Source organism: Salvelinus namaycush, chromosome 33, assembly GCF_016432855.1.
Source record: "Salvelinus namaycush isolate Seneca chromosome 33, SaNama_1.0, whole genome shotgun sequence".
Taxonomy (NCBI): domain Eukaryota; kingdom Metazoa; phylum Chordata; class Actinopteri; order Salmoniformes; family Salmonidae; genus Salvelinus; species Salvelinus namaycush.
The window spans coordinates 1,108,051-1,132,760 of NC_052339.1; the positions used below are offsets into that span (position 1 = coordinate 1,108,051).

Genomic DNA, 24,710 nt, shown 5'->3' on the forward strand with positions numbered 1-24,710 from the left:
TACAGCATCTGCCCAAGGATGCTGGTTCTCCCACTTGTCTCACAGCTGTTTCTGAGGGCTCCCTGTGTAGACACTCAAGGAAGCCCAGCACATTCCCCCCTCCCCATCCTTCCTCACTACCCTCTTCCTGCCATTGTCACCGTGACAAGCCTGGAATGCGTCAAGAGGTAAAATTAGATGTGTGTGTGCAGAGTATGGACCTTCCTGGACTGCATTTTTGCGTTACTGAGCTGTGCGTGCGTACGTTGTGCGCGTGCAGCCGTTAATGAAAGAAAAGAGGAGAGAGGAAATGTAGATGCATTGGAGAGAAGTTATTTCCTCGCAATGCAGGTTATTGTGTATCTCCATAGACCGGCTTGCTAAGGCTACCTCATGGAAATACTTGGACTTTTCAGAAGGTTTTGTACTCTATCTTTACCGGACATTGGAGTGAGTCAAAGTTTCAGACATAAATAGAGATCATATCCAGATCAAATCTCTCCAAAAAGGTAAATACCATAGTTTATCGTTCTTGTTTCTCCAACCTTCTTGGATACCATGTTTTTTCACTCATACCAGTAATGTAGGCGAATAAGAACATTAGTAACAAACATGGTTGCTGTATGTCTTCACAGAGGCGTTTAACTGAGCCTAATCTTTGTGTGCTGTGTGCCACTCCTGATGCCTTGTGAAAGAAGGCATTAGTCCATGAGACTGGTTTTGAGAGGACACACCCTTTGAGATAATGACAATTGCCATGTGAATGTCTAAACTAGAGGTCTTCACAGGTCCACCAATACAGGAATACCCGAGACCCGATCTGGGACATGAGCGGGTCCGGATCCAATATTCAAAATAATGTCACGAGTCTGGGCCGGATCATATATGATTATCATGGGTCTGAGTTGTTGTTATTTTAACTGACTTGTCTGGAAGAGCTCGTACAGATCCAAACATGACTACTGCAGTAGAGAGAGAGACATTACATTTTTTATGCTGCTGCTCTTGCTTTTCATGTAAATGGAGCGTGGCGCATGTAGCTTGTTGTTGGCCAATCATAAGTCATCAAAGCGGCAATAGGCTACAGTCATAGAGCCTCGCTCCGTGTGTGGCAAAAGTTAGGAGATATCTAATCAATGGACGATGGAATTCAAATTACGGAATTAAAAGTTAAAGGAGAAGAATAGGCTACAACGACCAAGAGTCAACAGGTAGGCTGCTATTTAATATTCTGAATGGAGTTGTTACTATTTGTAACTGTAGGATGAGAAAGAGCTGCATTGCAGCCTCAATTAGCCTAGCTACCTAACGTTAGTCTACTATAGTGCAAGTCGGCTTGTTGGTTGGTTGATGTCTCTCCCTCCTTGCTCACAGTACGACCCCTCCCCCACCAGCAAGAGTGGCACCTCTCTTTCCCTCCTCTCGTGCTTTATCAGTGCCGATTTAATAAAGTGTCTTAAAATATTTTCAGCTGTTTCCATCACTCAGATCTGACCAGGTCTATTCGGAAAGGGTCTAGTTGTCCTCGGGTCCGTTTGGAACGGGTCTCTATATTTTCGGAATGGTGGCACTTTGTCATCAGTTTATCTGAGAGATTAATTCTGTTTGTCTTATTACGCCCACTCTATTGGTGTCCATTAGATCTTTTATGGAGAAACATCAAACGCAACCCAAGGAGAAGGCGTGACATACTTCACTTCTGTGGCTGCAGGATACAGCCCTAATGTATGATATTACACCATTACATTATTAATCTCTCATACAGGTAGATGCCCTAAGGGCCACTAAAATAGCTTTAATTTTTATGCATGATACCTTATTATTACGTGAATGATTTAGACAAGCAGTAGGACTGTGTGTCCTCTCTCAAGCTTAGAGGAATTCTCATTGTGTGTCCCTCTTAAACTTTAATCTTTCCAACTCCCTAACCACTGTACTCTGCTGCATGACTCGCCACTCCTTGAGGGATGTGCAAAAGGACCTCAGGGACTTAATTGGACCGACATGGCACTAACTTTCCTTAAAGGTTACCATTGGTAGCTCATAAAAACATCCAATTGACAAACACCTTGACAAACCTTCCTCCTCAATTACATGCTTTCAGATGCCTGTACTGCGGTTCTCGAGCATCAGTTTTCATTTTATTTTGTCGGGGGAAAGCGTTGTTTTTTTCTTCTACTACCTCTCCCCATGTATCACGGCCGGCTGTGTCAGGCTCTATAGAGCAGCAACAGGGCAAGGTGCACCGGAGCAGGTTCACCAGGTAACTGCAATGCCTGCTGGGTTGTGGGGAGGATTGATAGTCGTTGACAGCTCCCCTGGCGTTGCAGTGCTAGCCGCTGCTGTGTCATCCTACACTACAGCATGGGCTGTGGGACGCTGGGCTGTTTGTCTCCATTTCAAATCACTGGTGAGGAGACGCATCTGATACTGCTGTGTCTCCTGGGCTAAAAATATCCCTGCGTTGTCTGACCAATCAGAGTTAAGAAAGGGTTGAACGGTGAGGTCTCGTTGGACAGGACATTGTCCCTCCCGTGGCTCTCTCTGACTAACCACTGTCTGTCCCCACAGCATGGAACTATGGGAGCTCAGCTGAATCTAAAACAGCTGAATCTGAGAGTTTTAATTCCCTCATTAATACGACCTCCAGAACATTTGTTTGACATTTTGTTTTTCTTTCAACCCCTCGTCTGCTTTAAAGTGAATTTTGAATGGTGAGCCAGCAAGTTTTACCATTACCTACAATACATTCCTTACTTTTCATTGTGCTAAACTCATTCCATGCTTTTTATTTTTTTATTTAACCTTTTATTTAACTAGGCAAGTCAGTTAAGAACAAATTCTTATTTACAATGACGGCCTACTCCGGCCAAACCCGGACGACGCTGGGCCAATTGTGCGCCGCCATATGGAACTCCCAATTGAACATTGTACTAAAACATTGAGCACAGTAAAGTAGTTTCTAGCCTCCTGCATGCTTGTTTGTGGTGTGGACCTTCTGTAATGTTCCCTTGCAGTTGGAGATTACTTTACCCGACTAGCGCCTGTTCCCAGAGCCTGTCAGACGGTGCACAGACACAGTGTGACCATAGGGGTTAGCGTCACACGCAGACGGAGACAGGGAGGAGTGACAGGTGTCAGGCCCCACTGCAGATTGATTGTCAGATCGGTCAAAGACACACACGTCCATGGTCTTACAGGATCCCCCTTTCCGTCACACACACATGCACGTACACACACACACACACCTATTGACGTGAGTCACACTGACACTCTCAGGCTGAAAAGGTCAGAAGAGTACATATGTTTCCTCTTTAGAACATCCCTGTGAATCCATGCGTCTGGTATTGCCAGACAGTGTCAACTGCTCATTTCAAAGAGGATATTTCTTCAATGCTTGGTGCTGTGATGTTAATGTCCCAGAAGTGGTGCATGTCCTAATATGATTATTTTTAAGCATTGCAACTGTACATGTCAGCTGATGATCGTTTCTGAAGTCAATGCAACAGAGAGTTAGGACATGGAAGGGATCAAGCTCGTCTAAGGAAAGATGAAAGGGAAAGAAGAGCGAGAGGGACGCAAGTAAATGAGGAGAGAAGACCAAGGGTACATGGGAGATAAAGGAGAGTTCGACGGGAGTAGGGCGGGTCAAGTTGTGTTTGAGGCTATGAGATGAGATCGGAGGGCACAGCTATCGCAGCCTCTCCCACTCCCACAGTGGGCAATCAACAGACTAAAGCAGTCCACTGCAGGTACTGCATCACACACATCCCCGCCCACCCACTACGCAAAGAGCCAAGCTTGAGAAACACGGCACTGTATCGACTGACTACCTGCTCATGCGGTTAACCAAGCCTCAAATATCAACACTAGCACAAGCTGAACACCCAACACAGTCAGCCAACGGTTGCATACTAAGTCACCCAAGTACAACACCTACAAAACCAAACCAATGTTTTATCAAGGAATTCAAAGTGCCAATCAAGCAGCTTTCACAGCTGAGTAGCCCCGCCCACTAGACAGCAAGGCATTGGATGGATCAAGGGTAAAAGGCTACATGCTCGTTATCTGCTACTAAGGTCTCATTGATCTCCTAGTCCAATAATCAATGTGCTTCACTCAGGAGTGGCTGAGTTGACGTGTCTATCTGGCAGATCCAGCCAACAATTTTTAAACTGTAACGATTAGACGATGTTGATGTAAAGGGGGCTTGTCTTGAACTAGACTAGAGCTGAAACGTCTGCCCTTTGCGTCAGATTTTTGCACAAGGGACTCTGCTCTAATCTCATGTTGATGCATTTGTTAAATGACAGAGATCTTTAATCCTTGAGTTATTCTTCTAGATATTTGAATTATTAAATATTTGAATATTTGAATTTCTCTCCTCTTTTCTCTCTGGAACTTTCTCATCTTTCACTTGGATTGGAGAAATGAAGTATATTAAATTATCAACACAATACTTTTCCACTTCATCAGTAGGAGACAGATACAGCATGATCAATGGAAAAGCAGTAAAACGCAGTAAAAAAGGATCTTACAGTAACCACAGCACAGCATTCTCCTGGAAGATTTGGGATGCACCCTGTCTTGCCAGGCAATTCTGACAGGCATCATCATCAGGCTTTGTGTAAAGTGTGGTGAATTTAGGTGTCAATCACAACCCACGCTCTCTGTTTTCCGGCTGTATTATTTTCTTAGTGATTGTGACAGGCGTAGCAGGACGTGACTGTTAATCAGCAACACCACACAACACGGCAGCAGTCAATCATATTATTACTGTCTGCAGGGTCACACAAGGACAGAGATATTTTTATATATTGAAACTTTATTTAAACCCTCCCCTAACCCGGACGACGCTGGGCCAAATGTGCGCCGCCCTATGGGACTCGCGATCACGGCCGGTTGTGATACAGCCTGGGATCAAACCCGGGTCTGTAGTGAGGCCTCCAGCACTGCGATGCAGTGCCTTAGACCGCTGTGCAACTCCGATAAGGTAGGATATAGATATAGAGAGGGGGGGGGAGAGAGAGGAGAGATATACAGTGTTTACAACAGGGACGCTGCCAAAGAGAGACGAGCTGCATCCCAATATCTCTGTCTTCACTGCTCGTCCCAATAACTCTAAAGGGACATAAGGCATGTGTGACAGCTATGCAATGGCTAGATGTTAGGCATATCAGATTGATATAGGGCTAGCACTTTGAGTGTGTGTGTGTGTGTGTGATTTTTGTGCATGCGTGTGTGTGTGTGTGTGCACCCTTGAACTATCCATCAGACAACCAGATCTGTCTTCAACCCACGTCAACTATATGTCCCAGTATTTGTGTTGACAGTTTGCCTGCAGACAGTTATAGGATTGTTTTCCATTCTGTGGCATGCAGTCAGTTAGTCTGTTATTTTGTTTGTTGCTGACCATAATACTATTTGAAGTCTATGCGAGCTGTACCTTTTGTCAATGATGAATCAGACCCATGTGCGCGCTCACACACACACATACACAAACACATGCACACACAGGACCTTGGTCACAGCTGCTCTGATGAATGGTCTTCGTCCGGGGGCAGGCTTGGCTAGTGAGTAATGGGGACGATGGAGGTGTTGTTGGACTTCCCGTAACTCTCCTTTCTACTGCAGGCAGGTGCTGCTGTGGTTTTTACTGAGTGGAAGCACTCAAGTAAATGAGTAAGATACTCATTCCGGGTTGAGGTGTGTGTGTGTGTGTGTGTGTGTGTGTGTGTGTGTGTGTGTGTGTGTGTGTGTGTGTGTGTGTGTGTGTGTGTGTGTGTGTGTGTGTGTGTGTGTGTGTGTGTGTGTGTGTGTGTGTGTGTGTGTGTGTGTGTGTGTGTGAGAGTGTGTGAGCTGAACTGGCAGAGTCAGCCTGTGACGCACACACACACTAAACAGGTGCCCACTCACTATGCTGCTGCGCTCCATGTCACTCCTACACAAACTGCTATTGGCAGGTGTACAGTTGAAGTCGTAAGTTTACCAAATACATTTCAACAAATTCCTGACATTTAATCCTAGTAAAAATTACCTGTCTTAGGTCAGTTAGGATCACCACTTTATTTTAATAATGTGAAATGTCAGAATAATAATAGAGAGAATGATTTATTTCAGCTTTTATTTCTTTCATCACATTCCCAGTGCGTCAGAAGTTTACATACACTCAATTTTAAAGGCATTGCCTTTAAATTGTTTAACTTGGGTCAAATGTTTCGGGTAGCCTTCCACAAGCTTCCCACAATAAGTGGGAAACATTCCTCCTGACAGCGCTGGTGTAACTGAGTCAGGTTTGTAGGCCTCCTTGCTTGCACACGCTTTTTCAGTTCTGCCCACAAATTTTCTATAGGACTGAGGTCAGAGCTTTGTGATGGCCACTCCAATACCTTGACTTTGTTGTCCTTAAGCTAGTTTGCCACAACTTTGGAAGTATGCTTGGGGTCATTGTCCATTTGGAAGACCCATTTGCGACCAAGCTTTAACTTCCTGACTGATGTCTTGAGATGTTGCTTCAATATATCCACATAATTTTCCTCCCTTATGATGACGTCTATTTTGTGAAGTGCACCAGTCCCTCCTGCAGCAAAGCACCCGACACAGCATGATGCTGCCACCCCCGTGCTTCACGGTTGGGATGGTGTTCTTCGGCTTGCAAGCCTCCCCCTTTTTCCTCCAAACATAACGATGGTCATTATGGCCAAGTGGTTCTGTTTTTGTTTCATCAGACCAGAGGACATTTCCCCAAAAAGTACGATCTTTGTCCCCATGTGCAGTTGCAAACCGTAGTCTGGCTTTTTTATGGCATTTTGGGACAGTGGCTTCTTCCTTGTGGCCTTTCAGGTTATGTCGATATAGGACTCGTTTTACTGTGGCTATAGATACTTTTGTACCTGTTTCCTCCAACATCTTCACAAGGTCCTTTGCTGTTGTTCTGGGATTGATTTGCACTTTTCGAACCAAAGTACGTTCATCTCTAGGAGACAATGCGTCTCCTTCCTGAGCGGTATGACGGCTGTGTCGTCCCATGGTGTTTATACTTGCTTACTATTGTTTGTACAGTGGTACGTGGTACCTTCAGGCGTTTGGAAATTACTCCCAAGGATGAACCAGACTTGTGGAGGTCTCCAATTTTTTTCTGAGGTCTTGGCAGATTTCTTTTGATTTTCCCATGATGTCAAGCAAAGAGGCACTGAGTTTGAAGGTAGGCCTTGAAATACATCCACAGGTACACCTCCAATTGACTCAAATGATGTCAATTAGCCTATCAGAAGCTTCTAAAGCCATGACATAATTTTCTGGGATTTTCCAAGCTGTTAAAAGGCACAGACAACTTAGTGTATGTAAATTCCTGACCCACTGGAATTGTGATACATTGAATTATAAGTGAAATCATCTGTCTGTAAACAATTGTTGGAAAAATTACTTGTGTCATGCACAAAGTAGATGTCTTAACCGACTTGCCAAAACTACAGTTTGTGAACAAGAAATTTGTGGAGTGGTTGAAAAACGAGTTTTAATGACTCCAACCTAAGTGTATGTAAACGTCCGACTTCAACTGTATCATCCCTGCTGCTACACTGTTCTGCCTTGCATTACTGATGTTAACCTAGCTTCTAAAACAGAGAGAAATGGGAATTGACATCCACAGCTCCGTGAACGTGGAAGAGGGTTGTATGTGTAACGTAGACTCTGGGAGTCAGGAAGCAGGTGCAGTTGGAGAGTTTAATAGAAGATGAACAATAAGCAATACAGCAACAGGATTAGCATCGGGACCGATGGGAAATAACAACAGACTGCAATATATATATATATATATATATATGGGGAGTAATCAGGAAGGTCCAGGTGTGCATGATGTGGCACAGGTGTGCATAATAAGGGTTGCCAGGACCAGTGTTTAGTAGACCGGCGACGTTGAGGGGGAGCGGGAGTAGACATGACAGTACGGTTGTATTTTATGCCAGTGGTGTGTCTCTTTTTGGTGATTAATGTTCTTGCAGAGGCATTTTGTGAACTAATTACTGTGTCCGTTACGATACTCTTCTTGTACAAATAGAACAGAATTGCTACTTACGAGCCACTTACGAGGGGACTATAGCAACGGTATAAATCAGCTGTTGCTACTCATTTCTATCCATTTACTCTAAAGGGTTTAGACTGGTTGTTGAGATGTACAGACAGACAGGGCGTCAGGCAGGCAGTACAGTATGTGAGAATCCCCCATGATTATGTAAGTGGCAAGAGACTCAGGTAGCCAGACCAGTTAGTCAGTGAGGGTTGATAGGACGTGATGATATGTCCCCACCTCCTGCCGCATCGGGGTGAATGGCATGCTGGGAGTCTAATGTCCTTTTAATGGCCTGGCATTTACTAGCTGGTTGGCGGGGGGAGTGGTGGGGAAGTGGTGGCAGGCTGCGCTGATTGATGACCCGTGCAGCCAGCGCCAACCGCCTCAAGCCTGCATGACATAGCAACCGCAACTCATCCTGCCATCAGGGCCATGGCCGATGACGTCGACAGCGTTCAATCACAGCACAGCACTGCCAGTGACTCAGCACCATAGCATCCTGCAGATACACATTTGGCGTGGTAGAGAGGAGGAATGGGATGCTGAAGAACCAAGCATTCCTTTCTATAGAGCTTGTGGTAAATACCTGGTGCTATTTCATCAGGGACCGTTATTGGAGCAAATCGATACTGTAGTAAACATTCAATTTGTTTTCGCTGGCTGGCTGGCCAATTAAGTGATCACAGCAGCACTCCAGTGGCACAATCGGCTACTCTGTGGTTGAGTCACTGCTTACTGGCTCTTAGCTATTGCTGTGGCACATGCTTGAAGAAGAAGTGTTATTTGTTTCATAATGGAATTGTTCATTGTAATCAGGCTCGTCATCTATTGCCGGGGGGGAGGGGGGGGATCAGCCTCAGCAGGGTTTTACGTGAATTCCTGTTATGAAAGCCCAACTACCCTTGGTCTGCTCAGGGCCGGATAGCCAAACTACTCATTGATTTTTCTCTCAGCTCCATGGCAAAATGGGCCCCAAATGCAGTAGTCCAGCCCTGGGTCTACTGTGAGGTCACTAAGAGCGCAAGGGCCGGGGGAGGGGGGGAGGGGTCCTGAGACATCAGCACCTCTGAGTCATGGCCCTCTGAGACTCATCCTCCCCACAAACAGCAGCACAGGAAACATATGGAGAGAACGAGGCCCTGTGCGTCAGGAGGGAGGCCATGTTATCAGGAACTGTTTACTGATTCCCATCGAAGGGGGGAAAGAAACATCACTTTTCGCTGGTCCTATGGGAGGATGGGGTGGAGATGGGCATCATTGTCTTGTCGCAATCACATGGAACCCCTTGAGATCACGCCAATGAGGTCCACTGGAAATCCACTTTTCTAATCTAATGTAACCGGTCTGTTTCCAAAATGGCACCTATTTTCTTTTCTACCCTATGGGTAGTGCACTATAGAGAGAGCGCACTATATAGAGAATAGGATGCCTTTTGGTACTTACACATTGTTTATCCTCTGGGGCTGCCTTGGTGGCGTTACTGAAAATTGACCTATTTCTACATTTAGAATTAGAATATTAAAATGGATTAAAATGATGGAGAAATTATGCAAAAGTTGTTAAATCTATCCTAGCAAACATGACACCCATTGGCCCCATGTGGGTATGCGGTGGCCAAGGTGGGCATGGGAAAGCCCACAGAAAGTTCACACCAAGCCCACACCAGCCCAAAAAGGGGCTAGCCAAGCACAGGTTTGCTCAGCAATCCCACATCAGACCATCACAGGCTAGCCCACACCAAGCCAACACCAGCCCGACACGGGCGAGCTCACAACAAGCCCAACACAGGCTAGTCCACACCAATCCCACTCCAGCCCAACATAAGCTAGCCCACCACAGCCCAACACGGGCCAGCCCACACCGAGCCCAACGGGATAGCCAACAACAAGCCCAGCACAGCTAGTGGCGGAATCCATTAGAATATTTGGAGGTGTGGTTTGCACCCAGTTCTTTTCGTACAACAGTTATTGAGAGTGTAACTGTTCTGTTGTGTGATGCCCAATATATGTGTTTTAGTTTTTTGTTTGTTCTTTCTGATACAGTGTAACATGTTTAGAAAATTATGCAATTAATGCATTACATTTTAAATGTTATAAATTATAAATAAATAAATTCTTATGAAATAGCAAATGCGCATCTGCCAATGTGGGCAGCCTACATGGGGCAACCTACATCGTGACAATGTGCGCATGTTTGCTTTTCAGCTATCTGATAGAAAGTTAAGGAAACAAAAGTGATAAGTCCATGTAACACCTCCGGCGGCCATATTTTCTCTGATTTGTTTCTGTAATACTTTTTGACTGAGGTTTGACTCCATAAATCTGTGTAATGAATTCAGAAGCACGTCTCTCCTAATTTCTCTGTCTCTATTTACCGACCGCCCTCACAGATAGACAACGCTGCGTCCCAAGTGGCACCCTATTCCCTACATAGTGTACTACTTTTGACCGAACCCAATGGTCAAAAGTAGTGGACTACAGTATATAGGGAATAGAATAGGTTGCTATTTGAGACACACACAGTGTGTTCATTCAATGCACCTGGAACAAGCCGATAAACCTAGTCTTGAGAACCATGTATTGGAGGGAGGAAAATATCAGCTCAACAGCTTCCATAAAAGCTTGGGATTAGGGCTTTGGGTCATCTGTGGGTTGTTGTCAGAGCACAACCCTGTCCACTCGTTCAGTGACTCCCTCACTCCCTCCCACCTCGCTCTCTTTACTCTCTTGTTATGGAAAGTGCAGCTTCATGTAAGCATATAGCCAGACCCTTAGACGCTAGACCCCTAAAGTAAAATAGAAGTTCAAAATGAAAAGGCATTGTTATCCTTGCGGGCTTGTACCCCGGGGGAGACGGATTGACAGGTTTATATTTCACTACCCCATCTCGAGCGACCTTGGCTGGGGCGTAAACTCTGTGCCCCCCTCCAGACTCACTATTCAGAGCTGCGTTCTCCAAGTAGCAGCAGCAAAGGCATTTTGGGGACCCAAAGGGCTGTCAACATGAGCCCAAACACAAAGGCTGAGCTGCTAGGAGGAAGGGAATGGTTTCTGAAAAGTCTTATTCTCTCAGTCCCAATGGTGAGTGCTTTATTTTGTCTTTCTCTTTTAGAAATTTGGGGGCTGTGTTTTTTTTTGTCTCTGATGGAGACCCGCGTTTGTCCTCGCCAAGGAGATTTGAATATATAATGTAGGCCTACTATTAGAGTTGCCATAGCAATGGCCACAGTCTCTCTCTCTCTCTCTCTCTCTCTCTCTCTCTCTCTCTCTCTCTCTCTCTCTCTCTCTTTCTCTCTTTCTCTCTTTCTCTCTTTCTCTCTTTCTCTCTTTCTCTCTTTCTCTCTTTCTCTCGCTCTCGCTCTCGCTCTCGCTCTCGCTCTCGCTCTCGCTCTCGCTCTCGCTCTCGCTCTCGCTCTCGCTCTCTCTCTCTCTCGCTCTCTCTCTCTGTGTGTGTGTGTGTGTCAGTTGCCATGTAGCTGTTGATTTGTTATTCTCCTGTAAAAGGCTGGAATGTCATGGAGCTGCTAGCTGTCCAGAAAATACACAGATGGAGGGTATTCCAATACATTTTCATATAGAACTGATTTATAGGATCTTTGTGGGTCTACCTCTGTGTGGATTTGTGAATTATTCCCCATGTTTGCATCTTTGGATGGATGTATATTCTGTCTTATTATATCCTATAGAAGTGGGTATTTTGATTCTTCTTCTAAGCAACATATTTCAAACACATACCCTGACATAATGCTCTGTTTTAGGAGTATTGTTCCTTCCAGCTCCTGGACTTTAAGGACCATGACACGGCCTGCCATAACACATTATCTCTCTCTGACTCTGTGTCCAGCTGTAATCTGTGCAGTGGTCTGAGTGGCTTTACCCATGCTAGTAATTCTATTTCTATGACAGCTCCCAATGTGTGAACAGCCTGATGCTTTCTTCTGTCTCAGCAAGTTAAATCCACAGCCTCTCCACTCCCTTTCTCTCTCTATGGACTAGAGTCATGATACGCACCTGTTTTTTCTCTAATGAAAGGAATGCCACAATTGTACATCTCAAAAACACAGTCACTCAGCTAGCTGATCTTTTCAGGTGGTTGGAAAATACATCCAAATGCAAATATGACTTGGTAGTAAGTTGGTTGGGTTGCAGCCTGCAGTAGAGGTCTTCAATAAAAGGCCACTCTAATAAAATGTGCAGTTTTGTCACACAACACAATGCCACAATGTCTCAAGATTTGAGGGAGTGTGCAATTAGCAGGCTGACTGCAGGAATGTCCACCAAAGCTGTTGCCAGATAATTTAATGTTCCTTTCAGAGAATTGAAAGTTCATTTCTTTACCATAAGCCACCTCCAATGTCGTTTTAGAGAATTTGGCAGTACGTTCAACTGGCCCCACATCCATAGACCGTGTGTATAAACGGTTTGCTGATGTCAACGTTGTGAACAGAGTGCTCCATGGTGGTGATGGGGTTATGGTATGGGCAGGCATAAGCTACGTACAACATACACAATTGCATTTTATCGATGGCAACTTGAATGCACAGAAATACCGTGACGAGATCCTGAGGCCCATTGTGAGGCCCATTTTTTTGTAAGGTATCTTTGACCAACAGATGCATATCTGTATTCCTAGTCATGTGAAATCAATAGATTAGGGCCTAATGAATTTATTTAAATTCACTGATTTCCTCATATGAACTGTAGCTCAATAAAATCTTTGAAATTGTTGCATGTTGCGTTTCATTTTTTGTTCAGTATTGTTGTAACTGTAGGATTAGAAAGTGCATGCACTGCAGCCTCAATTAGCCTAGCTAGCTAGCTTAACTAGCTTCTCCCGGTTTGATGCAGTCAAGACAGGTACTACGTAATCATATTTGGTGATAAATAACCTAGCTATAACAGCTATTAGTCTACTATAGCGCAAGTCAACTTGTCTGGTTGCTGTCTCTCGCTCCGGTCTCCCTGTGTCAGTCGCACAGCTAGAGCGTCACCTCTCTCCCTCCTCTCGAGCTTTACCAGCTCCAGTTAATAAAGCTGCTTCCTTTACTCGGATTAGACCTGGTCTGGATCTGACCAGGTCTAAACGGAACGGGTCTAGTTGTCCACGGGTCCGTTTGGAGCGGGTTTCTATATTTAAAAAATGTATTTATGCATATCGGGTCCGGGTAGGAAAGCCCCATGTCCCTTTCGGAACAGGTCCAGCTTTTTGGACCCTTGAAGACCTCTAGCCTGCAGCGTGCATATCTCCATCCAGTCTATTATAAAAGTGATTATATTTACAAGGAACAATAAATGATTAAATGATAAATGCTACTGTGCTGCTGTGCTTGTGTTGCTTATCCCCTCTCCCTCTCATTGCATGATCCCAAAGAAACACTGTTTGCGTCCCAAGTTGCACCCAATTCCCTTTATAGTGCACTGCTTTTGACCAGGGCCCATAGGGTTCTAGCTCAGTACACTACAGGCCCTACTCTTCAATGTTAAGTGACCCATCATTGTTTTTACTGACCAGCCCAGGTAGTGAAGGCAGTGGACTGAATTTCATAGCTGCCTACCAGGAATTGAAGATAACAACTCAGAATCCTCACCAAAAAGAACTGAAATAGCTAATGAATTTGTCAAATTCTAACTCTATACTACAGCGGCACAATCATCTAACATAGAGAAAATACAAACATACTTAGAAAAAATAGTGATAAAGTGATAAACAAAATGCTAAGTTAATCAAACCAATAACTGAAGAACTGACAGCTACTTAAAAAAAAAAAGAGAGCAATGCCCAGGAAGTGAAGGATACACAAATTAATTCTATAAGGAATTCAAACAAGAAGTAGTAACTTTCTTATGTAAAGCTGGAAGCCCTCAACTGGGCCCTCGACAATAGAGAGTACGCACCAACTCATCTATTATTACCGTTATCCATAAAGAAGGTAAAGATCCAGCAGAATGTGCATCGTATTGACCAATATCGTTACTGAACGATGACCAAAACTTGCTTACATCAATTATTGCAAATATATTAAGTAATATAATGTCCAGCAGACTCCTGACAAAATATAAACAGCTTATGGTAGCTCTAGATGCAGAGAAAACCTTTGTGTCATGGTCAACATTTTTTTTTACTTTTGTAAAACTTTCTTGAACAGGTTGCAAATGATGTACGTAACACCAAATGCCAGAATAATGGTAAATGGTACATTATTGCGCTCTTTTGACATTCTAAGGGGGACACGACAGGGAGATCCTCTAAGAAACCTTCTGAAAATACAAGGTCTGCAGATCGGATAGGAAGAACACAAATTAGCAAACAACGTGAATCTCTATTTAACAACATACCTCAGTCAGTTCCCGCCTCGATGGATGAAATAAAACAAAACAGTGCTGTATCTGGGTACAGACTAAATACTGGGAAATCAGAAGCAGATAGAACATACCTGTATAAATTACACCATAAAGGTCACCAAAACAAAACTTATCCAAACAGACATTATCCACCTGCGAGAAATTGGAATGGACGCCGACCTTAAACCAAGTACAGTATAATTGATAATACATTTAAAAATGGGCTGATAAAGGACTGACCAGGTACCACCAGATGTTCACCGACAAGGTGATAGATGCATCTGAGAATCTATTAAAGATATAACCTCCAGAACTTTCAGTTTTACAATTACTTATTATAATAATAAATTACATTTGTAAAGCACTTTTCATTATATAAGAATAATCTCGAAGTGCATAAAATAGAAACATAAACTTTATAATAATTATGAACCATGGGATGGATGTAACGCTCACCCCTACTGAGCTACAACTGATTCTGGGAGGGAGAGAGCAGAAAGCCAGAAAAGCTGAGATTTGACATGAGGGGAAGAAGAACAGAAGGGGAGATCTGAATTACTCCACAGCCACCAGACGATCATAAAGCCAGCCCCACACACTACCAACGTCAGCACCTTCACCGCCGAACAGCATCAGCAGAGCCAGAGACGGGGCCATGGGAAGTACCAGAGGGAGTGATCGAAGGATGGGCCATCCAACATGAACTTCCTTCAACCCTCTCATTTGACTTACTGCTGGAGGTCAATAAGGGGGGTGAGTCCAATATGGACCAGATATAACCGCTTAAGGAGTGGTTGAACAAGGGGAATTAAGCAGATGTAACCGGTTTTAAGGGAGTAGTGTGTAATGGAGGCTTGACAGTATATGAGTCATTGTTTGCGGGTTAAAGAGGGTTCTCTTTTTGGGGTATTTAACAATTTTTTTACTGCTGTTTTTAAGTTCCACTTTTTGGAACATTTTTGTAATGGTTGAAGTTTTACTTTTTCTGAATTCTTCTGGACATCAGTTAGAGGTAAGCCTCGGTTCTTTACACCCAGGGGTCATAGGGTCATATAATTGTATTGGGTTTCAAGGTTGGGAGCTAGGGTATTCATAGGATAGTAGACTCATTGTAAAGGGTTTTTGCAGTGGATTTCCGTGTGGGGTCCATGCTTGGGGTGTCTATAGAATGTTAGGCTAAGGCTGACACGGTGACTATACATCTCGTCTCGTGGGAGACTAGGCCCTATTGCGGTGAGTAATTCCAGGTCCACAGGTGAAGGGTTTGTGCCGCACACCCGTGGGTGTGAAACAAATACTTATTTAATAATAACAGTTGCAGAGCGAAGAAAGTATACTCACCACTGAAGTTCCCCTGGTCTTATAACCCTAGGTGAGCCTGATGGATTACGGGTCGCCCTACCCCTGAGCTGGACGTCCTGCTGAGTGGTTTTTGGAAAAGTTTTCTCCCACCCCAGCTGTCAGCCGCCGAGTGCTAAGCCGGCGGCGCGGTTGGTATCAGCAGGTCGCTGGAAGGGCAACGCCCGTTGGTAATAGTCTTAAAGCAGGGGTAATCTAGTCTAGCTCATTAATCTCAAGGGAGAGGCGCGAGTTGGGCAAGACATTTTTGGTGTCCTTGGGTGGGTGGGCACCAGAGACACAAATGCGCGATGGTGTCGATGGGAAAATATCTTGTTGAACCCACAGTTACAGTTTGTGTACGGTGATGGAAGCAGGCTAAGAAGGCATAGGAGCCTGAGAGAGTGGGAACAGCAAGCAGCAAGGATTGTTTTAAGGTGGAGATATGGTTCTTCTGTTGCAGTCATGCGCAGTGTCCTTGGTTGGTCATCAATCGACAAGATAATTGAAAAAAACATGCTTATTTTATTTCATAATATACATCATTTAAAACGGCCAAGTTCTATTCACAACGGTATTCAGTTGGTAAGAGACAGACATTCCGTTAATACTAGGAATAGATTGTCCACCATCTATGCGTTGTCCAGACAGAAAAGAGAAATAGGCAAAAGAACATTTCGATTTAGAGCAATAAAGAAATGGAATAAATTAACTGAGCAGACCAGAAACCTTTCAATATATAAATTTAAACATTATTTTAAAACGATTTAAATATAATACATAAAAATGTTGTGGGACTATAGTAGATGAAGAATCAATATTTTTTAGATTTAGTATTTATCGGGTCATTATGTTAGTATATTATGTATGTTTGTAATAGTGTGTTATATGTGAAAATGTGTTCATATTATAAATTGTATTTTAATGTTTAAGGACTCTTGGAAGATTAGTCCAAATGGGGACTAAAAGAGATCCAAATAAAATTACTGTAATGAAGGTGGTAAGGGTGAAGAAGTGGCCCACAGAGGGTCATGTGAAAAAATTGCAATACTCATTACAAAAAATGGAAATTGAGGTTGCTCAACAAAAAGTCACACCACTGAAGGGAAGTATTATGTAGGTAATAGAGAGGTTGACATGTTGGCCCAAATTAGTGGTGTAATTGTTGTTGGAGTAAGCAGCTGCTAAGGATGGGAGGAGTACTAAACGACAGGGAACGTGTTAGAGGCACTCCGGCTAGGGAACTCAACTCTCGCCCGTTCCAGTCCCTCGAAAGTTCTAAACCGGTATGCTCTCTGTTTGTAGGGCAGGAGATCTGGGTGAAGACCTTATGGCAGCGAAAACTGGAGCACTACCTCCCTGCTCCGGGGTGGCCAATGTGCAGGGAATCGTAGTGTTGAGACAAGGGTATACCCAAGCATGGTTTGGTAGAGGGTTGGGGCATAGAATGTATTGATATCCAGGGATAAGGAAGTGATCAGGTGGGGTCCTTTGGCTGTCGGGGAATGTTCCGTTTGCCTGGAATATACCCTGCCCAAGGTGTGGGAAGGACCAGGGAATAAGAGGCCTCCAGTCATGCCTGTGGAGCGCGATGTGGCCTATGGGCTAGATGGGGTTCCACGAGACCGGGTAAAAGTGATGGATCACATATTCTGTCACCACTGCCGCCTTCAGTTTCTCCCAGGACTTAGAGTGTACACCCAATGGGTAGGACAGGGTGGCACTGAGGGGCTGTTGAAAGGGCCCCAGGACTGGGGAGATGTGACGAGTGCAGTGATCTAAAAAGGGCAGCCCTGCTAATCTCAGCCGTGGTGGTTTATGGTTACCAGGTTAGGAAAAATTAACAAGACCCCTTTTGAGCACAGGCCCAAGAAACTCAAAGGGAAGTGTATCCTAGTGGGCCAGGGGTCGTCAAAGTGGAGTGCTTGAACCCCTGTGCCGAGGGAGGGGTCACCCAATTGACTGACTGGATAGAGGCCATAAATGGCTGCTGGCCAGCAGTGAGAAATGTGTTTAAGGTAAATCAGATCCCCTTGGGATAGGAAAGGCTAGATAAGGGTCTATGGGCCAGAGGGGAGTTTAGTCAGCTCCCAGTGGGTAATCAGGATATAGCTAAGGGTTTGACAGGCCTATGGAAACTATACCATTGGAACCAGTTGATAAAGGAAATTGATGGATTTCTAAATCCCTTAGGAGGAAAAGGGAATCGTACTAGGCTGCACTACGTCCTGACCAGATTAAATGGCTGGGGGAGGGAAGAAGCCCGGATATGGTGCAAGGAAGCTACTCTGACAGCAGTCGCAGAGGACCCGGTTAGACAGGGTGTGCTACAGGTTTCTGGGGGTCAGGCTGTCAGAGCGCCCGGCCCACTGGCGGGAAGGAGCCTTTGCAGATCGGGGTGAAAGTCAGGACAGTCTATGTGCCGCTAAAGGGTTTCTACTCCCTTTCTACATTTGTGAGAGTGGTAGGAGCTGGAACCGGCCTGGTAAAAAGACGCCCCCGAGCCAGCATCTAGAAAGGGTAAAAATTGAGGTCAAAGGAAGCAAAGGAGATGGTGCCGTCCCACCATCTGGGTCCGAGGGAAAGCCAAGAAGGAAGTGGTGTAAACGATGGTACGAAGTGGGTATGAGCATGTTGTTCGGGGCTTTGCTCATGGTAGCTCTGTACACGATTGGGGTGCTTGGTTGGGAGCGGACACATGTTATGGTAGGAATAAGGCCGACTAGACGATTTAAGGGAACAGCGTACAATCCTGTTTGAAACCTACAGTGGGGCAAAAAAGTATTTAGTCGGCCACCAATTGTGCAAGTTCTCCCACTTAAAAAGATGAGGGAGGCCTGTAATTTTCATCATAGGTACACTTCGACTATGACAGACAAAATGAGAAAAGAAAATCCAGAAAATCACATTGTAGGATTTTTAATGAATTTATTTGCAAATTATGGTGGAAAATAAGTATTTGGTCACCTACAAACAAGCAAGATTTCTGGCTCTCACAGACCTGTAACTTCTTCTTTAAGAGGCTCCTCTGTCCTCCACTCGTTACCTGTATTAATGGCACCTGTTTGAACTTGTTATCAGTATAAAAGACACCTGTCCACAACCCCAAACAGTCACACCTTCAGGCGTTTGGAAATTACTCCCAAGGATGAACCAGACTTGTGGAGGTCTACAAATTTTCTTCTGAGGTCTTGGCTGATTTCTTTTGATTTTCCCATGATGTCAAGCAAAGAGGCACCGAGTTTGAAGATAGGCCTTGAAATACATCCACAGGTACACCTCCAATTGACTCAAATTATGTCAATTAGACTATCAGAAGCTTCTAAAGCCATGACATAATTTTCTGGAATTTTCCAAGCTGTTTAAAGGCACACTCAATTTAGTGAAAGTAAACTTCTGACCCATTGGAATTGTGATACAGTGAAATAATCTGTCTTTAAACAATTGATGGAAAAATTACTTGTGTCATGCACAAAGTAGATGTCTTAACTGACTTGCCAAAACTATAGTTTGTTAATAAGAAATGTGTGGAGTGGTTGAAAAACGAGTTTTAATGACTCCAACCTAAGTGTATGTGTAACGGTTTCTCTCCTCCTCTTCGTCTGAAGAGGAGGAGTAGGGATCGGACCAAAATGCAGCGGGTTGTGAATACATAATGAATTTATTTAAAGACGAAGACGAACACGAAAAACACTTGGAAAATTACAAAACAACAAAACGACGTAGACTGACCTAAAACATGAGAACTTACAAATACACGAAGAACGCACGAACAGGTACAGACTACAAACCAACGCTACAGTCCCGTGTGGTACGAACATACATACAGACACGGAAGACAATCACCCACAAACAAACAGTGTGAACAACCTACCTTAATATGGTTCTCAATCAGAGGAAACGTAAAACACCTGTCCCTGATTGAGAACCATATCAGGCTAAATGACAATGAACCTAAACATAGAAACACATAACATAGAATGCCCACCCCAACTCACGCCCTGACCAACTAAACACATACAAAAACAAGAGAAAACAGGTCAGGAACGTGACATAACCCCCCCCTCAAGGTGCGAACTCCGGACGCACCACCAAAAGTCTAGGGGAGGGTCTGGGTGGGCATCTGTCCACGGTGGCGGCTCAGGCTCTGGGCGTGGTCCCCATCCCACCATAGTCAATCCCCGCTTTTGTAGCCTCCTCCCAATGACCACCCTCCAAATTAACCCCAATGGACTAAGGGGCAGCACCGGACTGAGGGGCAACACCGGACTGAGGGGCAACACCGGACTGAGGGGCAACACCGGACTGAGGGGCAACACCGGACTGAGGGGCAACACCGGACTGAGGGGCAGCTCCGGACTGAGGGGCAGCTCCGGACTGAGGGGCAGCTCCGGACTGGCTGACGGCTCTGGCTGGTCATGGCTGGCTGACGGCTCTGGCTGGTCATGGCTGGCTGACGGCTCTGGCTGGTCATGGCTGGCTGACGGCTCTGGCTGGTCATGGCTGGCTGACGGCTCTGGCTGGTCATGGCTGGCTGACGGCTCTGGCTGGTCCTGGCTGGCTGACGGCTCTGGCTGGTCCTGGCTCGCTGACGGCTCTGGCTGGTCCTGTCTGGCGGAAGGCTCTGGCTGGTCCTGTCTGGCGGAAGGCTCTGGCTGATCCTGTCTGGCGGAAGGCTCTGGCTGATCCTGTCTGGCGGAAGGCTCTGGCTGATCCTGTCTGGCGGAAGGCTCTGGCTGATCCTGTCTGGCGGAAGGCTCTGGCTGATCCTGTCTGGCGGAAGGCTCTGGCTGATCCTGTCTGGCGGAAGGCTCTGGCTGATCCTGTCTGGCGGAAGGCTTTGGCTGCTCCTGTCTGGCGGAAGGCTCTGGCGGCTCCTGTCTGGCGGACGGCTCTGAAGGCTCATGGCAGACGGGCGGCTTTGCAGGCTCAGTACAGACGGGCGGCTTTGAAGGCTCAGTACAGACGGGCAGTTCATGCGGCGCTTGGCAGACGGACAGTTCAGACGGCGTTGGGCAGACGGGCAGTTCAGGCGCCGTTGGGCAGACGGGCAGTTCAGACGGCGTTGGGCAGACGGGCAGTTCAGGCGCCGCTGGGCAGACGGGCAGTTCAGGCGCCGCTGGGCAGACGGCAGACTCTGGCCGGCTGAGACGCACTGTAGGCCTGGTGCGTGGTGCCGGAACTGGAGGTACCGGGCTAAGGACACGCACCTTCAGGCTAGTGCGGGGAACAACAACAGGGCACACTGGACTCTCAAGGCGTACTATAGGCCTGGTGCGTGGTACCGGCACTGGTGGTACCGGGCTGAGGGCATGCACATCAGGGCGAGTACGGGGAGAAGGAACAGTGCGTACAGGGCTCTGGAGACGCACAGGAGGCTTGATGCGTGGTGCCGGAACTGGAGGCACTGGACTGGAGACACGCACCACAGGGAGAGTGCGTGGAGGAGGAACAGGGCTCTGGAGACGCACTGGAAGCCTGGTGCGTGGTGTAGGCACTGGTGGTACTGGACTGGAGCGGGGAGGTGGCGCCGGAAATACCGGACCGTGCAGGCGTACTGGCTCCCTTGAGCACTGAGCCTGCCCAACCTTACCTGGTTGTATGCTCCCCGTCGCCCGACTAGTGCGGGGAGGTGGAATAACCCGCACCGGGCTATGTAGGCGAACCGGGGACACCATGCGTAAGGCTGGTGCCATGTAAGCCGGCCCGAGGAGACGCACTGGTGGCCAGATGCGTTGGGCCGGCTTCATGACATCCGGCTCAATCCTCAATCTGGGCCGGCCGATACGAGGAGCTGGTATGTACCGCACCGGGCTATGCACACGTACAGGAGACACCATGCGCTCTACTGCGTAACACGGTGTCTGCCCGTACTCTCGCTCTCCACGGTAAGTACAGGGAGTAGGCGCAGGTCTCCTACCTGACTTCGCCACACTCCCTTTTAGCCCCCCCCCCAATAAATTTTTGGGGTTTCTTCTCGGGTTTCCAGCCACGTCTCCTTGCTGCCTCCTCATACCACCGCTCCTGGGCTTTAGCTGCCTCCCTCTCTTCAAAAGAGCAGCGATATTCCCCTGTCTGAGCCCAGGGTCCTTTTCCGTCCAATATTTCCTCTTCGTCCGAAGAGGAGGAGTAGGGATTGGACCAAAGCGCAGCATTGTTATATGACATAATGATATTTATTAAAGTAAAAACGAAACACGAAAATACTTCAACAAACTACAAAACAAATAAACGATGTAGACAGACCTGAACTAGAGAACTTACATAAACACGAAGAACGCATGAACAGGTACAGACTACACAAACGAACGAACAAACGAAACAGTCCCGTGTGGTGCACAGACACAAACACGGACGACAATCACCCACAAACAAACAGTGTGAACAACCTACCTTAATATGGTTCTCAATCAGAGGAAACGTAAAACACCTGTCCCTGATTGAGAACCATATCAGGCTAAATGACAATGAACCTAAACATAGAAACACATAACATAGAATGCCCACCCCAACTCACGCCCTGACCAACTAAACACATACAAAAACAAGAGAAAACAGGTCAGGAACGTGACAGTATGTGAACTTCCAACTTGAATGGAGAAAATGCTGGGGCCCCAGAGATTGTAGTAGGTTATTCAGGCACTGGAATATGACCAAAATATTGAATGGGTTCAATAAAGCGATGGGAAAGGAGTTGAACGACACCGTTGCCAACTGCACCCAAGGGCTGGTTAATTGGGCAGCTGAGGACAACCTGAATCATAAGCCTGGCTTTCTAGTTTTGGACAGGATCTGGGACCTCAGTTTTTGTATTTCGTTATGGTGTCAAGGTCCGAACTGGAAGACCGATCTATGCAGTTGAACTGGATTAGAGATTTGAGAGGATTGCCCAGACAATATGCTAACTGGTGCATTCAGAACCTGGGGCCTGTGGTAGACCCGAGATCATGGGCCCAGAGGCAGGTTGGGAAAGACCTTGGGCTTTAAATGTTTTATAAACGGTGTGTGACAAAGATACTAGAAATGGTCCTGGGTATGCACGTAGACGGGAGGCCATGCCCAAGACGGGGATGTTGGGCCCTGGTCACGGTGACCAGTTATGACTCCGGCAGTGGCTCTGTGCACGATGGCCCTGTCTCAGTATAACTGAGGTCGGAGTAGATAGATTGATCAATAAAACACTGCCTTGGGTGTGGAGCAGGCCAGTCACACTGTTTATACTAGGTGTGAACGACCCCATAGTAAAGTGGGAAAAAGTGCAGGTGGAAATGTGGGTACAACGTCAGCCCACCCCTGGGGATTTGGAGGGGTGAATCGATCTCACTTTGCGGAACTGGATAAGTGTGTGAGTAAGGCGATGGCGGAGGCCCTAGACGAGCAGGACTTCATCCTGGATGAGGATAGGAATCCCTGGGGAACCCCTATGTTCCCTATACGTCAGGTGGGAGTTAGTGAGAAGGGCTACTGGTGGTACAACTGTATGGGACTCCGGAGATCAGACACGGTGAAAAGTACATTGAAATCCTATACAAAGGTTTTTACCATTGTTAAGGCCCGGGTATGGTGGGGTCTGCAAACTAGGGAGGTGTTGAACTGTGTGAAACCTTGCTTGAATAAACTAGACTGGAGGAACAAAAACTGGACAAGTTACCAGTATCTGGCCACGGTTTATTTGGCAGGTGACACATGGGACACCCAGGTGATTAAGACACCCTATGCTCCTAACATAGGACCAGGAGAAGGATGTTACGGTTACATCACGAGCAGGGCCGGTCCGTGCCATTCTGATGCCCTAGGCGAGACAAGAAAATTGCCGCCAGGGCCTCCTGAGTGACACAGCCTGGGATTGAACCCGGGTCTGTAGTGACGCATCAAGCACTGCGATGCAGTTCCTTAGACCACTGTGCCACTCGGGAGGCCCTGGCGGCAATTTTTTTGTCTCGTCTAGGGCATCAGAATGGCCCAGACCGGCCCTGCTCGTGATGTAACGGTCACATCCTGTTTCCACTGTTGGACTCTGTGGCCATAGAGCAGGGGGGTTGCAACGTGTAGAGCTGGGGGTCGGTATCTCCATTTCCGCCTCAACGCTTAACTCCAGCTATTTAACCACTCGTTCACCCATTCTTGTGTGAACCTTTCACCCATCAGTCTGCCACTCACGTAGCCTCGACATGATAGCTTCCACCTGGTAACTTCTTCCACCCGGTTTCTTCAGGTGCCCATTCCTTTATAAGCTTCCCTCTAGCGTGCTTTAGTTCGAAGCAATTCAGCTTGCCCCTGGCTTGTGCTCAGGACCGGTCCGCTCAATATAACATTTAAAATAGGTTAACTTTTCCTTTAATAGCCTTGGGAGGGGCCGCAGCAAGTTTATAATTCAGGGGTTGCTTATATTTGTCCTGTTGCACACAGGTGTGTAATGGAAATGTGTTTTTTTTTGCAAATCCCAACCTGAGACACCAACCTGAGACACCAACCTGAGACACCAACCTGAGACACCTGCAGGGAGTGGAGTCACGACCAGGGTCACCATTGTACAGTGCCCTGGATCAATTAAGGTTAAGTGCCCTACTCAAGGGCACAGCTACAGAAAAAAAATGCTGCACCTTGTCGGCTCCGGTATTCGAACCAGAAACCTTTCGGTTACTGGCTCAACGCTGTGTCTGCAGGATGGGAAGTCCTCCAAGTCAGCATTAAGAGGTTGTGCAAAAAAAAAAAAAATTGTGCAAGCAAAAAGGGGAAGTAGAGGCAGAGCAGTTTCACTTCCGGTTGAAGGCTAAAGATGGGATATAAGCCAAGTCTTGAGGGTGGGGGCTGCACTTGAGAGGACAGGAACCAAGGAGCAAGATGGCGAGCCACCTCCCCAACTACACTGCAGGCAATTTCACTAAAAATGTGGCAAACCTGAATGGGTCCTGGGTGAATGGAATAGACTACACCTTACATACACTAGTATGGTTGGAATACAGTGTACATGGCTCATG

At 46.3% G+C, this 24,710-nt stretch overlaps 1 protein-coding gene across 1 annotated transcript in view; it reads left to right on the forward strand.

Moving 5' to 3' along the window:
* The first annotated feature begins 273 nt into the window (after positions 1 to 273).
* Positions 274 to 24,710, forward strand: part of LOC120027965 (transmembrane protein 108-like) — a 71,186-nt gene continuing 46,749 nt past the window's right edge. Inside the window, exon 1 of the mRNA XM_038973062.1 lies at positions 274 to 488. The gene's annotated coding sequence lies outside the window, so the exon portion shown is untranslated. The remainder of the gene's footprint in view (positions 489 to 24,710) is intronic.